Raw genomic sequence first — 15642 nt, forward strand, 5'->3', positions numbered from 1 at the left:
ACACTGTCAAGATGATTTGTAAATAGTTTTAGATAAGACAGCCTCTGATCCCAGTATTGTAGAGATCAGCTCATTCACAGAAGTTATCTTCCTTCTTTTCACAAAGGTACATCCTTTTTTCTTATCTCTTCTTATAATTATTCTCATGTAAGCTCAGCTTGGATTAATCCTTATCAAAAGAGAAAGGACAGACAGACAGACATGGTTCTAATGTGGGAAAGTCCCCAGGTCTCACACAGGCACAACCGAGCAGAGCTGCCATTAGGGCAGGCTCTGACCTTCATTAGCCCTGGCTGAGCCACCACACTGTAGGTTATGGCAGTTTGAAACCTCAGCGTTCTCCCCTTCCCAAAGCAAAACGTGGAAACAATAGCAACAGAAGAACTCTGACCCTAATATCCAGGGAATGACCAGCAGGGAGGAGTAGGTAACTGTGATATTTGTGGGCTCATTTTCATTTTTCTACTTGTTCCTTTTTGCTTATCTCCATCCAGGCCCTTCGGTCTTCATCTTGCATTAGCATAAGTGCCAGTGAAGTACTTGACATCAGGTGCCAATGTGACCACTTGTCACTGATCGGGTGGGAGATTCAGGCAAGCCCTGCTTTCGTCTCAGATTTTTGACAGCAGTTTAAATTTAGTATGGCCCGCACCTAAAATCGCTTCAGCCTGCAAGTTCTCAGGACAACAGATCAGGTTTATTATAAAATTAGTTATTCATTTAATAGATAGGCAACCACAGTCAAAAGGCCTTGAAGAGAGCTACTTATTACACAGTATAAAACAAAGAGAACTAGTAGATTACATAAAACAGTGCACAATATCGAGGTACCTATATTTAACCTGGCAAAGAACTAGTGTAAATTAGGAGTCAATGTAATTTACTGCCAAAATAACAATAGCGTACAGAGTGCTTTCACTCAGCTCCCAGGAGGGTAACCTTAAGGGAGGCATCCCAGGTTTGGAGAGAAAGCCCCCCAGATTTCCAGGGAGTATGCAGAAGATTTCTGCTTTGTGAAAGTTTGATGTAGCTTTTATAGTTTGTAAATTGAACTGTTAGTCAGAAATTCCAGCTTCCTTTCTAGATCTCACTTCCACAGCAAGAAACATTACTTCCATGGCATCAAAAAAAAGTCACTGCAAGACAAGCTGTCTTGACTGGGCTATTTCACCAATTAGCAAGCTCTCATGAAGGGCAAGATGCCCTGAGTTCACCAGCTAACAAGACACAGATAAGCTCTTCTGAGGGGCCAGATGCCCTGCTACACCATTCCACAACACGGACACAGCTAGTGCAATCACATAGCGCTCCAGAGCTGCTAGATATTCAATTGCTCTAAGCATCCTTGGTCCTCTGAGCCGTTGTAGTTTCTTGGCACTTACTGAAAGTAACCTTTGTATAGTTTGGTTCAGCTTTCAAAGTTTGTGTAAGTAAAACTTCTCTATTGCCAGCGTAGCCACAGGGTTGCTTATCAGTTGTTTCACATTTGCTGTTTGTAGTTTGGATCTTGTAGAATCTTGTTGCGAAGACAAGAGAGGACTAAAGAGGAATCTCTCATAGGAAGCTTCCTAGAAAGACAAGGTTTTGTGCAGTACAGAATAGATGTGGTGGCTTTGCATGAACTGCTGTTCCACTCAGCATGGCAGCAGCTGATACCCACCTTGCCCTGCCAGTGTGAGACACAGGCAGATAAATGGCTTCTCAAGGAACAAGATATAGTACAGTGCAGCCTATAAATCTCTTGTAATCTGAGTACTTGTCAGGTGCAAAGACCTCCCTGTTCTAGCACAAATCAGCGAGAGTCTCCCTTTGTTTTCCCCATAGCAGGATGCACATCAGAGCGATGCTGCTGGGAAAGCAGCACATGAGGAGCCATCATGTCTGTCCCCACACATGCCAGCAGGACTGAAGGCTGGCTGAGCTAGGACAATATGCTTGCTTAAAAGTACCCTCTGCCCAAGATGGCAAATGGGAATAGATGTGTTTTAAATAATCAGTATGAATTTTGCTTAGGGGAAAGTTTATTTTCTAATTCGAAGTCAGTACTGCTTCTCTCCTATGGCCTTCTCTGCTGAGACCTCAAGTTTTTAATACCTTGCTTACAACAAATACAGTAAATGTTGCAAACCATTTTACCTATCAGTAATTTTACCTATCAGTAACTTAATTGACCAAGACAGCTTCTGTGAAATAAAAGATACAGAACAGTTTTCCTTTAGTTACATATGCACTAAAACTAGAAATTGCTTCAGCCAGCACCATAATTATTATGCTACTGTTTTGCAAGCAGTAGGGATTTTTTTTTTTAATTTAGGTTAAATATTTTACTGTTGATATCGTAATAGTTCTATTTCTTGCCAGCAGAGTCAGATCTGAGATGATCCCTAATGAACTGGAAAATTGCCAGCATTTTTAGTAAAACACCAGCAAATAATGGATACATGATCCAAAAAGTGTGCTGATGAGTTTTTCCCTTCACTTAAAATGCCATCGCAGTATATGTGTGAAGCAGAAAAGGTCACATCAGCCTAAGAAATAATGTACATAAAACCAGATCAAACTACAGAAGACCTAAGAGCAGTTGTTGTATTATCTGCATGGTACATTTGCTTTCCATCTGCACATGATCAAAGTCCTGCTGCAGCACACACCAGCAGCGTGTTTGCAGCTGACACAAGCAGCTGAAGTGTTGGCAGGTAGGCTCTTGGTATGGCAGGAGCACGAATCTTACTGAGCTCCAATGCCAGCTCAGCTAGTGCTCTGGAATTAATCTTTTCCCACATTTTAATTTTTTTCTAATAGTATCCCATTGTGGTCAGTTTTGACCAGGTGCTCTCCCATTAGACACCATCTATCTCAACACGGTCTTCCAGTTCAAAATGCTTCCTGTGAAGAAGAGAGATTTTCATTCATTTGTGGTGTGAGTGTAGTCTTGATTTATTGTTCCCATGTCTGCAGTGCCACTTGGGACAGCATCTCCATCCTTTGCTGTGACAGAACTTGGAGCTTCACTGCAGCTCTCAGCTTTTTCTGATGTACACTCAGAAGTACACTCAGAAATGGTGTTCCTCTCACCCATTCTCAGGCCCTCTGCAGTTGTTCACAACAAGTAGCTTTACACCAAGATTTGGCTTGATGTTTATGGCTTTAAGACTGTAAAACGCTCTCAAAAGCTTCCAGTGTGAAATTCAGGTGCAGATGATGTACTAGCTGGGGAGTCATATCACAAATTTGTAACTGCACTTGGATCAGGCAGCATTCATGCATGAATTTTATCAGTTTGTTTTACATATAGTTTGTCACTGGCCATGCCAAATTTCCCATAGGTTTCACTGAACCGAACTACAGCCATTTAAAATGTATTTTCAGTCAAAGCTCCCATATGAATTATTGGATATTTTTCTATGCTCACTGCAGCGTATAGGAAAGCTTAACAACTATTCCATAAATGGATCTCATGTAGCTTTTAAGATTAGCGAGTTTTTTGAAATATCTCTGTGACTATTTTTCAGGATATATTGAATCCTTCTAGGCATGGAATCTGGGTTTCTCTAATAAGGTTGCCTCCTCATGCAGACACTAAGTCTGTGAACTCTTTGATTTCCCTTTTTCATGTGCTACACAAATGAGAGGTTTTATATTGCATTTAACTGATCTGTCCCCGTTGCAGATCATCATAGTGACTGTAGTGATTTTTGTCTTGCAATTTGTGTACGACTACCTGAATATACTCTGAAGAGTGCTTCATGCTATTTTCTTCTGCTGCATCTGGGGTTGTGCAAGCAACTCAAATTGGTGTTCTGATGCATGGTGGGAAATTGTCAGACAGTTGTGGAACCATGATTATGTCATGATGATGCTCACTGTCTTGATCCCAGAATCGGTGATCATTCAGCAGAACTGGAGATCACTTGGAACATTTTATTGGAGTCTATAAGCAGGGAGGACCAGAGATGTTTATCTGCTTTGTGGCAAGGGTCATCTTGGCTTATCATCTCCGGCTGGTTCGTTCCTCTGTCTCAGCAGAGGTTTGGGAGCTTGCCCTTACAGGACACTTAGGTTTGGGACATGAGAGCACGCTCCTCTGTGTCTGTTCCTTTCCATGGTGCAGGCTCTCTGGTCTCCAGCACAGCTTGCCTAACCCAAGCAATCCCCACTTAAACTAATGGGATAACCTTGTTACTGTAATGGACTGTGATGTACAGCATGTCAGATTATATGATTTAATAGCCTGTCTGAGCTAAAAGCTCTGTGGAAGTTCAAAGTGGAGGTTTGATATGCTCAGGCCTGCTGGGGATGACCACTCTTTATTTCCTGGCAGCACTTACATTATAGCAATTCATGGTACCACATGCCTGATCTCAAACTGGCATCCATTTCATGCCAGCTGCAACATACTTTTAACCAGACAAAAAACATAATTTCAACTCAAAAAACTATTTGGAAGGGGCTGAAGAACTCCTTGGAGCAGTTTTATGGTGGTGTAACTTTATGATGCAGGAAGGAGAGAAAGGTGCAGGTTAGACCTAACAACATTACTGTTGAATTGCATCTCAAGATGGAAAATTTCACCAATGAGAGAACTGTTGTGCCATTTACTGGATGCCAAGACTCCTAGTACCTATCTGAGGAAGTTAGGAGTGTTTCAGTGTGTGGCCACTCCCTACTTTCCAAGAGTTCTTTGCCTTCCAGTGTAGAGCTGTGATCTCCAGACCTCCCTGAAGGGAGACAGAGCTGAGGAGACTTGTAACTCTAGCAAAGGACTAGGACAGCAGTTTTGCAAATACTGGGCTATTCAAGCAAGTAGAAACAACTTTGTAAGATCTGACATTTTAGTTCCTATACTGAGTTTCCTATCTATAATATAGAAATAGAATCACTCCACCATCACAAGGCTCTCACAGTAATGGGAGCCACTTATATTTAATGGATGTACTTTTGGGTAAAATTTTGGACATGCTTAAGGGATAAAATTGGGTAATCAGTACATTTTTCCTTTCCCTTGCATCACTGGCTCTCAACCTTGAATATAATTTATGACCCTAACATAGCTAGTTGTGTGTAAAGATTGGACGGTTACTTGATGTATTCTGTTGAATTGCGTACCTAAAATCACATTATTATTTTGCAAACTGTCATCCTGGTGCTCTTTTTTTTGAATTTGATATCCTCTCAGAAATACTCTTTTTCTGCAGCTCCGTACTTTCAGTATTTAAATACATACTTTTTACAACATGTTCGTGCAAAGAAAGCCTTTGCTAAGACTACGTTTCAAACCTGACAAGTACTTTTACAATTTTATTATCATTTTCTGAAGTTCAGGAAGTGCTTTGGACAATGATTTCTGTTCTATAGCTCCCGGAGCTTTATAGCCTATGTCTTTTATGGCTGATTTCTGCCTATAAACATATTCATAAAACCTCTCACAACCAGAAACAATCATCTATTTTTTTAAAGCCTGAGTATAATCTACTATTTTGAACTGTGCAGCAGGAATGTTTTATGCAAAGGAATTATTCTACAGTGAAGCAGTCTCCAACTAGTGCTAGTTTGTGTAAGTTATGGTCTTGAATTATTGTTTTGACAAGCTATGGTCTGTAAAAGACTGCTGGTGGAGATAACAATAGTGGATATAAAAATAGCTTTTACCAACTGTCATCTAACCATGGCCCCTTGAAATCTCAGAATTTTTTTCAATGAGAGATATTGACACTAACATAGAATTTGTGGATATGCGTATGCTCATATTGAATCATTTTCTCCTGCCTTTGATAGGATTTCAGTGCAGAGGTATGGTACAACCAGTACATTTTCTCTGAGGACCAGTACAGAGAGGACTCTACAGAGTGTGTAACCTATCAGAATGAAAAAAAAAATCAAGGATAAAATGCTGCTGGTGGTTTAATTTTAATTTTTAATCAAGGAAATCAATCACTAATCAAGTTCTTCATGCTAGATGAATTGGGTAGATTCAGATTTGATACACCACCTTTCACTTGAATGGTCATTGTGGCTCATGACAGCCAAGACAGAGTACTAATTTTTTTCCTAATGCCTAAACTCATATATCCAATTTTCTTTAATACTTGGGCCGACATATTTAGCATAAAAATATAAACACCCTGAGTATAATCCTTCTAGAGCTATTAGCCTGCTACTTCACACAAGTATCGACTTTGGAGCTTGACAGTCTATATGCCCATATACTGGGGCAGATTCATAGAATGCCAGTAATTGGAAAATTAAGTAGCTTCTGGGCATGATTTTAATACATCTTTACATAAAAAAGACTAGGATGGTGGCCAAGAAGAAGACTGAACTAAGTTGCTCAGTGCATACAGGTGGGCTATTTAAAACTATCACCATACTGTTGATACAGATGGCTTCACTTTCAAAATTATAAAATCATGTCTGAACAGTTTTCCATAAAGAAAAATGTCACCTTTTTTAAGCATTTCTTTCTATTCTTATTTATATGTTTAGAGCCATTTTCTCTAGAACTTTAATGCAGAATTTGGTGACACCTATTGATTCTAAGAAAGAGAAAACCATCATCCTTTCTTACATTTTATAGTGTTTATCAGCATAAATTTGGGAGCAACCTCTGCATCCACTTGGTTGTTGTGGTTTATTTAAAGAATGATCTGCTGCTGTCTAAAACCTCAGTCTAGTGCTGCATTTGCTTCCAACAGAAAAAAGCACAAAGCCGGAACCAATTAGTTTGATGGGATTGGGCTGTGCCAAACCACTTTCAAATGTGTCCATTGATGCAAGTTCCATACATGTTCATTGGCCCAGGTTTATTAATATTCTTTAGCATCTGTCCAGGGTGGGATGTGTGTGTTGTTTACCCCTTGCTCTGTGAGGTCTGCAGGAGCTCCACAGTATCACAGTCCTTTCCTCCAGTGCCCGTGGTTTGTTTCTTTTCAGAGGCAGCAATCAACCAGGCATGACATAGAAGCATCCTCACTTGCCAATATATACCTTCTGATTTTTTTTGACTCTGCATGGAATAATTCTGCCTATCCAGCTATCTTGGTGTAGCCCTGAGGTAATGAGATATTTCTGGCTTCCATTCTGAAAAAATTAGGCTGTCAATGCAGTGTGTGCTGGAAGCATAAAAAAAGAGGAGATAGGAAAGAAATTTGTATATAGCCAGTGTTTCAGTACTATTCTTACAATATCCAATCAGAAATTTTCCTGCCACAGCTTTAACCCCTTCACCTTTTTAATCACTTACACTGCACAGTGGGAGCAGAGCTTTTAAGTACTTGAGGAATCATGTCAGATAAGTTCATTGTTCATTTTCAAGTAAATTATATTCTTTCTTTCAGCCTCTCTTAATAAATAATGTTTTCTAGATCTCCTATGATTATCTTTGCTCCTCTGCAGACTGTTTTCATCCTGAGAACCTACAGCACCAGCCAAAGTCTTACCATTGCCTGGTGGAATAGATGGGTGACTTTGCCTCTCTCAGGACTATGTTCCTGTTTGCATTTCCTTGACAGTATTGATTCATGCCAGGCTTGTGCTCTGGTGTAACCTCCTCATCATTTTCTGCAGAACTGGTATCTAGCCAAGTATTCATCATCCTCCTCTTGTAATTCAGATTTTACATGTGTAAAGGCAAGGCATTTATATTCATATCTATTTCAACTGCCATGTCCAAAAGAGTGATCTGTCTTCATATCCATAGATCAGTGTGATATTTTGTATCTGCACATTTGGAAATATTTTTTTTCCTTTCTTTACCTCACTTTTCCAATTTGCTATGATTTTTAAATTCTGCTTAACCCTCCAGTTGTTTACAGCCTATTGTGATGTTACTTGAGCTTTACTTGAGGTTTGTGCAAGTGGCAAATTCTGTTCTAAATCCCGATTATAATACTGTCTGTTTGGTCCATGCCTGAAATCGAGACTTGCAGAGTTCCTGGCTTTCCAATAATCCATTTTCTCAGCCAGAAATGCAGCCTGTTCCACACTGTGGCCCTTGAAAATTTGCCAGTTTCCTGCTAAGCAAACCTTTATAAAATGATACCGAAGAATTCCTTCACATCCTGTAGATGGCATCTGATTTACCGCACAATAGCAGCTTACTCTTCAGATCTGTTTCCATCCTTGAGATCAAGGCTAGGACTCCATGGACACATGTTCCAATCTGATCCAGTTATGCACAAAGCCCTCCACTCCACGGAGCTGCTGAATTGCAGCTTTTATGCAACATTGAACTGGATCAGATACAGGACAGTGTCTGCAGATGATCTCAAGACAATTTCCATTTTGATTTTGGATTATAGGATATCAGTAGGTTTTGCATCTCTGTTACATTAATTATGTACCTTCCATATTTCTGCAGTTTTTAACCCTGGCAGTTTATCTGTGAATCAGGTTATTTATCTCAGACTTGAGTGAGAAAAGTGAAAACATTTTTTGTTTACAGTCTTAGGAGAGTTCAGTATAGGTATTGACCTGATGAGTACCTTATTCTGAATTATCCCCAGACAAACTAGCATCTGTTTCATTTTCATGTAAGTAACCAAAATATCATTATTCTAGCTGGAAGAAAAGTTTTTGTCAAGAGGCAAAGGTAAATGCCTCCTCCAACCTGTGAAGTGAAAATTATGATAAACAGTCTGAAATTTGCTGTGTTAGTTTATTTATAAAATGCTATGCATGTCTCTCGATAGACGAGTTAAAAATGAGACTCAAAAGAGTTGACATCAGTTTCTTGATGAACTGCCAAGACAATATCCTTTGTCCAGGAACAAGATCCTTGTGTAAACTTTACCCATTTCAAAATGAACCCCTTTTGTTTGTGAGAAAACAGCACAGAAATATCTCTTCAAGTGAATTATTTGGGAAATCAACCCCTGTGATGTTTTCTGTTTTTAAGATGGTGCATCAGTGTTATTTTGAGGGCTGGAGAGGCACTGTGGGCATGAAATTACAGAAGTCCATTTGCTCCCTACAGAGAATGAGATGCCTGCAAGGAAAGAGGAGATCCCATGCCCTCCACTCTCCTTGTTCTCCAGCAGAAAGTTTAGCTGATGCTGCAGAACTTCCCTGGCTTTTTCATGCTAGGGCAAATAGCCACTCTGTTTTCCCAAGAGTGCCAATGACGTGTGGACATGCAGGGAGCTGGGAGTGGAGAGATGGTGATAAGTCAGGAAGAGCACAGTGGGAGAGCAGTAACCATAATTTTCCTTTTCAAAGCACTGCAAACATGCAAAGGACCTCTCAAAATACCCAGGGGAAAAGTAAACAGCAGGGAAGAAAGTAGTTTGGAGGAGTGATTTCAGACCACTGCCTGGGGAGCACAGGGCAGGGGTTTTGAAGAGACTCCCAAGGATCCTGAAGGAGAACAAACCCTAAGCTCTCAGTCCACAGGAAATGTTTTAAGTCCCCAGCTCTTTGCTTTGCAGATGGTTTTAATGCCTAGCCTGTCATTTAGGGATTTTTTTTTTTTTTGACAGAATGACAGTTGAAACAGCAAAACTGTTCAAAGCACAATCTTTGTTCCTGGCTTGTTCAAAGGGTATTCAGGCAAGGTGAACAGTCCTTTGTCAGTCATATATGTGTAATTAATCAATATAGCTTAATCATATGGGCCCTGTTTTGGGGTGTTTTCATTTGACCTTAAACCAAACAACATAACAAAAACAAAGGAATTATTTTAAATGTTGAATATAAACTATATTGCATTAATTTTTACACTTACCTTACTGCATTTGCTTGCATTTCCATTTCTGCTACATAGAGATATTATTATTCTATAGAAGAATGATGTTAAGAGATGTGATTATGTTTTTTGTAAATCACAAGGTATTATTGCTATTACAACCAATTACCAATATGAGTTCCTATGATGGTAAGTTAATAGATTAATAAATTTTTAATGCCAAGACAGAGTATTGTGACTGTCTTAATGGAAGTGATAATACTTTAAAAACATTTGTATATGTACCAGAAGGCAATAACATGCTCATAATTTCTGTAGGCATGAAAGGACTCAAAACTTATCAAAATGTGAGTATTGGAGGGCCTGAGATTATGGTTTTTTATACTGCCATGTTTTTTTAATGTGATGTAGCAGAATACTGATCCAGTTTATAAAAATACTTGAATTTACATATTTATTTATTAGAAATTATTTTTGCCTTATTACTTTCATAAATAGTTTGTTGGAAATGAAAGTTTCCTAAACTCTGCCGGCACAGCTGGCCCTAGGCTGTAAGACAAGGAAGGCTGATAGATGGGCTTTAACTGCAGACAGATTTCATCTGTCTCATCTCATACTTATTAAGAAATCTAACCTCGGTTAAGTTGTATTATGCAAAACTTCAGTTCTATCAAGGACTGCCAAATAGTTGTTTTCTGCTTTTACTGGACTTACATCTCCACCTACTGGCTGATTCAACAAAGTCCCTTTAAAATATTAGTTTAAATGAAGTCGAGGTAGTGGTTTTGCCTGTTAAACCTTTTCTTATTCATTTATAGACACATTTTTCTGGTGAGGTTTGTTCAAAGTTGCTTGGCCACCTATAATATATGAACTATATAATGAAGCCACTGATTTTAAACTTCTTGTCCTGTGCATATTAGCTTTGGTCTTAATAACAAAAATATGACAGAATTTTTAAATCAGGAAAAGATCTCTATCTATCTATCTATCTATCTATCTATCTATCTATCTATCTATCTATCTTTCAGTGGGAATGCACGAGTACATCCAATAGCCAAGTACACAGTACACCTATACAAAGTTATTCCTGTATGACTCAATAAAGATTAATAGCATAAGAAGATTTATAGCAGTAGAGAAATAATTTTTAAAAAGAAAATCAGAAAAACGTCTTGTAGCAGAGCACTCAGATGACCCATTGGGTGATTATCAGTATTATTGCTGCATCCAGAAGAAAAAAAAATCATAATGTCAGCTTAGAATTTAGCAAAAAGAACAGGCTGAAATTTGGTAACAAAAAGTTGAAAGTCAAGGTGGACTGACAGTGAGAATTTCTTTCAGAACAGTGCCATCCTTAGGTCAGAGTAGAGGAAGAGAATAGTGATTTGTAGAAGCTGATGATCATAGATAACAATGACTCTCCACTGTGATAACAGCTGTGAAAAGGACAAATGAAATCCTGGAACTTATTTTGCGTGTAGCCTTTGGCCCTAGTTACAATATATTTCCCAATCCCAGCTGACCTTACTCCTTTTCCTCACAAGTCAGGATATCTCCTCGCACCCTCAGGTGGGTTCTGTCTGTTCTTCTCTGGTCTTTGAGATGCTACAACTTCACCCACATTTCCAGAGGGAGAAGGTGAGAACATTAAAAAAACACAAAATTAGAGCACAGGTTGTTCTTTTATACCTTAGTTTTCTCCAAAGGTTTTGCTTTCTCATTCTTTATGATGAGGCATTCACCTGCGAAAACTGATGTCATGTCCTGTCTACCACCACTTTAAAACCTTTTGACTGGCATTTCTACTTAATTTCTGCTAAATTAGCAAGTCTGTGGTTTCAAAAAGCTTCCTACTAAAAATACATTGGTAAAATCTTAACTATTGTGAGGAACCTAAAGTACCTAATCTGCCTAGTGGTCATATAGAGAATAAATACAGTACAGTGCATGGTGAAACTAGAAATCTGCTGTTTGGGGTGAGTAATAGTAATTCACACACACCCCATTAATTTTATGGATGTCAATTTAGATCTAGATACCACATCAGGAGCATCTAGAAAACAGTCATATGAGCCACTTAGAATTAAATATCTTTTTCTGCAGAAGTTTGTGTTGAGCAGTGCTAGAATTCAGATGCTAACGATGTAGGTTTCTTTTCAATTTGTTTTTTTTTTTCTCTGAGCAATTTCTTCAAATACTTACAAGAATAACTCAAAATAGGAGCATGCCCTGAATATAAAAGTAGCTATTACCCAGCTGGAACAGAAATATTCCAAAAATGTGGAAGATAACTGAAAGAAAATTGAAAAGCACTTTGCTTTGTATCTGAAAACAATAGGCACCAGCAGAAACCTTGAGACAATTTCGGTGGTTCTCCAGATAGCTGATTTTTGAATGCTTTCATTTGACTAAAATGGAAGAATTAATTATGGAACTTAAATGAATGTGTGAGTTTCTGCATGTTTCTGCATGACATTGCAGACATAAGAAATAAAAAAATACTCCAAGAGAAAGGGTAAAAGCAGAAAGATGTGGAGTTCAACCCATAAAGCAGGAACACCAACAGGACTAGAGGGCTTCCTGCAACTTGACAGCAGCATAGATGATGCCTCAGTTCTCTGAAAATACTGAGAATTTTCTCAGTATTTTGAGAAATACTGAGTCATTCTGGAAATTATTGAACACACCAAAGCAGTCAGGCTGTTTAAAAATATTTGATCTGTCAGAGGATTCCTGGTTTCAGTCTTTACTTCCTTGACCTTTTGCAGCCTCTTTCCATAAAAGACAAGCTCCATATTCCTCTGGTGGTTCTGGTACAGCTTTAAGTTTATTTTCACCTCTCCATTTTGAAAAGTGCAGGCCAGATTTGTATGCATCATACTGCATGCAATCCTCAGCACCTGAGCTATATCTGCTGGAAAGATCTTTACTAATAGATCTTAAAGTTGTGTTTGACCTTTCCAGAGCTTATCTGTTTCTTGTTTCTTCCAGCCCTGAGCAATCCGACCTTGCATATCTCAGGTAGCTGGGGCAGCTATTCTTGCAAATATTCAATTGATCCAGTTGTTGCTCTGACAAAGTAAAGGGCTCACAGTGTATGGAATGAGATGTACTTGAAAGATTCCCTGAGAACTTTGATGTCGCTTTTCCAATACTTGAATATATTTTCATTCAATAAGCATTGTCCTTTTTTTTTTTCCACTTCCATTTCTAATGAAGCCTGAAATTAACATAGCTTTTTAGTTTCCTTTCTTATTTGCAACAACATCATTGATACTAGTAGCATAGCACTAGGAACAGTTATTGTAAAGCTAGAGGCAGAAGTCAAAAGTATTTTGGATACTGTATGTTGGGAAGAGGAGTGTTTTGAGTTATTTGGTCTATCCCAATATAACCAACACTTAACATCTCTACATTTAAGCTACAGTTTTTCTGGGGGGAGAGGTAATCCATGTGAATCTTAGTTAAAACCTGTTTTGAACTCCTCAGTGTCATCACCTTACCTTAACAGAGATCCTCTGGTTTTAAAAAGCTGATGTAATTGCACTATTTTTTGTGGTGTGGGGGGGAATTAATTTTTGTATTGTGATTTGCATGTGTAATGGCATGAAAAAACCCTATATTTTAAGGGAAGAACTATAGCAGTTGATAATTCTGAAATTTCTGAAACCCATAGATGAGCAAATGCTACTGGTGAGCAAGATTTTAGTGAGCAGTTTTAGCAGGGGATTCCTACAGGGGAATGAGCAGTTTTAGCAAGGGATGACTAGCATTTTGATATTCAAAATTGAATTGAAATTTCTGGTGTCTTGTACATTTTCTGTTTGTGTAAACAAACTTGATGTTAGCTGTAAGTCAGTATCTGTTAATAATTATGTTGGACAATTCTCCTTTCTGAGCCTCTTTGCCTCTCTCTGGGTTTTGTCCCTGTAAGAGTATTGTTAACTCTGTACACATCCTGCCAGAGATATAACAATAATGAGAAAAGTAAACTCAGGGGTCCTTAATCCATTTTTCAAAGTTAGGTAGCTCAGTCTGAAGAATGCAGTGTTTTGGAGAGTGTCTTGCTGGGACACAGAAGATCTGTAGATGAGAACAATAGCTGGAGCAGTAGAGGCTCATCACAGTGCCAGGGGCAGGGCTGGTTGCTAGCGTGCTGTCAGATTTGTTTGCTGAAACAGATCCTTGGGGATTTTCATGACAGCTTTCCTTCCTGCACATTGATATTCCTTATTTCTGAATTATTCAGCATTGCTGCTGCTTTGCCAGAGAGTGTCTCTGGAGCATAATTAGCTAAGCAATGGATAAAAACAGGAAAAAAGAAATGTCCCAATTATATATTCATTGTTTTGTGAGTACTTGAATAGCAGTTTAAAATACCAGCTGTAGTTCACAGGAACCTGCAAGCCAGGGCTGGAAAACTCTGGAAAAGATACCCTAACCTCAGTCAAATTAATACCAAAATTCCTATTGTATGAAACAGGGCAAAAGTTAAACCTTTCAAGACATGTAAAAACAGACCGACACAAACTAATGCTGATATATGACCTATCCTACATCTACCTCATTTTTGAGAGAAACAGGAGGACAGTCCCTTTCTCCATGTCCTAAGTACTTTGGTTGTTCCTTTTCCATTCCTTACCTTTTTTGGAAATTAATTTTGTTTTTACCAAGATAATAACAAGAATCTTTGGCTAGTGCTTGATCTACTACTCTTACTGCTGGAGCTATGTTTTGCTAAAAAAGGAATGATGTTTCAGGATTGGAAGCTTGCCAGAAAGATATTAACACTGAATTTTATAGATGAAGTACAGAACAAGTGACTTACTGTAGAGCCTAAAAAACAGGAGTATCCACACAGGACACGCCTGAGGCCAAATTTTGCTACCATATCTTAGGCCTTCTTCCCCCATTTTTTCCAGCTGTTATCTTTCTTTATAACTTACTTAATTTAAATTAACTTGTTAATTAGCTCTTTGGCAGAACTATTTTTTAAAAGTTAAGCATTTCCTAAAATTTAAGAAAATAAATGTCACCAATATTTAATGGGAACTAGAATCTCTTTCTCTTGGTCTTCAGCTAATGGATACAGAGTTTTATTATCTTAAAAACTGGTGGAAAATACATTTCAGCTTTCTGTTTGCAGGCCTTATAGGAAAGCAAATGGCCAACAGGATATTTACTCTGAAGCAAGGAGAAAGAGCAGCATCATACCAGGTGACTTGGTTGACTGGTTACAACAGAAACTGTTCAAATATAGAACTTCTGGTCCATAAAGATAAATTCCAAAATCTTATTAATGAAATAATTTTAAGTGGGAAAGATGCTCAGAGCAAAGACCATGCAGATATTTAATAAGCCTAAGAAATAAGCTGATTTTAACAAGGAAAGTGTTTTGAATTTGAGATTTCTGAATGTAAATGTCAGTGTTATTGCAAATAAATGAGAAGGATCAGAAACGCTGGCATGAAGGTAAATGTTTTGTTAGAGTTCTTATGTTTTATCATTGTCAGATGTAGCTTGATGCCTGAGTAAAACATCCTGCAGGACAGACTTAAAGCCAAATGAGCCGGCCTTCCCTATTAGTTACCTGCAGGAGTGATGTCAGAGTTGGCTGCAGGCACACTCCAGCTGGTGCTCTCCAAATGAAATACTGAATGTCATCAATCTGAGTGCTCCTTGCAGACACACTTTCCTGCCCTCAAGGCAGGGTTACCACACTCTGATAGCAACCACAGCAAGCAGAGGAGGTGAGCCAGGGAAAAGTTGTTTGAGATGAAGGTTGTGTTCTCTGTGGCTTCCCCAGATTCTTCCAGAACTGGAGTGATGGTGTGGCTCTGATTTCAAGCACCCAGAATCCTGCAGATGTGGGGCATCATTGCGGGTGCCAGTGATACTGGTGGGAAGAGGTGGGCATATTCTTCTGAGTCTCGGAAGCATCCTAAAATTCAGCATGCTCT

The 15642-nt window shown here is 38.7% G+C and overlaps 1 protein-coding gene across 3 annotated transcripts in view; it reads left to right on the forward strand.

Moving 5' to 3' along the window:
* The window catches only part of GALNTL6 (polypeptide N-acetylgalactosaminyltransferase like 6), a 434479-nt gene that overhangs the window by 363148 nt on the left and 55689 nt on the right, over positions 1–15642 (forward strand). The gene's annotated exons all lie outside the window — the stretch shown is intronic.

The sequence above is a fragment of the Zonotrichia albicollis genome, chromosome 5 (assembly GCF_047830755.1).
Source record: "Zonotrichia albicollis isolate bZonAlb1 chromosome 5, bZonAlb1.hap1, whole genome shotgun sequence".
NCBI classification, from domain to species: Eukaryota; Metazoa; Chordata; class Aves; order Passeriformes; family Passerellidae; genus Zonotrichia; species Zonotrichia albicollis.